At 43.9% G+C, this 1,354-nt stretch overlaps 1 pseudogene; it reads right to left on the bottom strand.

The window, feature by feature from the left end:
* Positions 1-411: 411 nt before the first annotated feature.
* LOC114698821 lies at positions 412-1,002 on the bottom strand (annotated as a pseudogene).
* Positions 1,003-1,354: the final 352 nt, after the last annotated feature.

Below are 1,354 nucleotides of genomic sequence, written 5' to 3'. Positions count from 1 at the left end.
TACTTGATGCATGGTTGAAAGAAAAGTTAGGCCAAGGTGAAAGCTGTGCAATGGTGTTTTGGGAACCATATCAGTCTTAGTGTCCATTACAGGTATCTTAGAGAACACAGTTTGTTTCTCTCCTTGTTTGTGTCTTTCTTTGGATTTGTGTCCTTCTTTTTCCTGAGTCCAGGTTTAATTGATACCACAGAAGAATAATAAGCTGATGCCCCGTTACTGGTACAACAGATGATTTGTCCACAAAACAGCCCAGACCACTTTTACCAGTGCAAGGAAAGGTGATCTCCCACCACCTGGAAGGGCAGGCAGGTTTTAAATCACACCAATCCTTGGGTTTCTGTAAAATAAGTACAAAAGATGTCCCTTCACAGGTTGCCCTGTAGTGTAGTCTGGCATGAACACAGATAGTGCTCACTTCCGTTTGGGAGAAAAAAATTCCTTACTCTTCTTGATATCAAACTCAGTGTTATCACTGTGGGATTTCCAGCCAGCTGGGCACAACTTTGCCGTGTGTTTCAGTGCATTGGAAGGCTTTGCCTAATCTCAGCATCTAATGCACAGAACAGTCAACAGGAAGGACCACTTTTAGTGATTCGGTGAAGGGTACCTTTGTCATCAATGATAAAGAGGTCCCTGAAGATAGACTTCCATCTGCCTTTAAGGCTCCATAATCCTGAGCAATGGTACACTCAGGATCTGACACCAAGGGATTGATTGCCCACGGGTCCCAGTCCTCCTTGTTTTTTGGCTGTATTGATCCATAACAGATGACAGATGTTAGACTCCACAGCTATACCCATCACTGGGCCATTGAGTTTCTTAACTTCTTCTGCCCCATCACAGAAAGCAATGATCTCCATGGGGCACACAGACGGGAAGTCAAGGTCACAAGGGAAGAACTCTTTCACCAAGGCTGATGGCTTTGAGTTGATCATCTGGCAACACAGCTGTGGCTTTGAAGTTAGGGGCAGGATGCCTAATTTTGGCATTTCTTGAAGACATCTTGCTATCAGCAAGGCTGATGCATGGGTCTCTGAGACCAGAATAACTGAAGGAAGGTGGGAAGAGCACTCTGGTTTTGTTTTTATTCCCCTAAGTCCTAAGTTCTTGTACATGCTAACCATGTACCCTACCTACCATTGAGCTACAACACAAATGACATTTTTAGTGTTTTATTTTCCTTCCTTCCTTCCTTCCTTCCTTCCTTCCTTCCTTCCTTCCTTCCTTCCTTCTTTCCTTTCCTTTTTTTTCTTTTGGAGATACAGGGTCACTATAGCCCAAGTTAGCCTCACTATATGACCCAAACTGATTTCCAATTCATGCTCCTCCTGCTTTAACCTCAAGAGTCCTGGGA

The sequence above is a fragment of the Peromyscus leucopus genome, chromosome 22 (genome assembly GCF_004664715.2).
Source record: "Peromyscus leucopus breed LL Stock chromosome 22, UCI_PerLeu_2.1, whole genome shotgun sequence".
Lineage (NCBI taxonomy): Eukaryota > Metazoa > Chordata > Mammalia > Rodentia > Cricetidae > Peromyscus > Peromyscus leucopus.
Note: the sequence above shows the minus strand (reverse complement) of the source record. Positions and strands in the feature narration are given on the sequence as shown.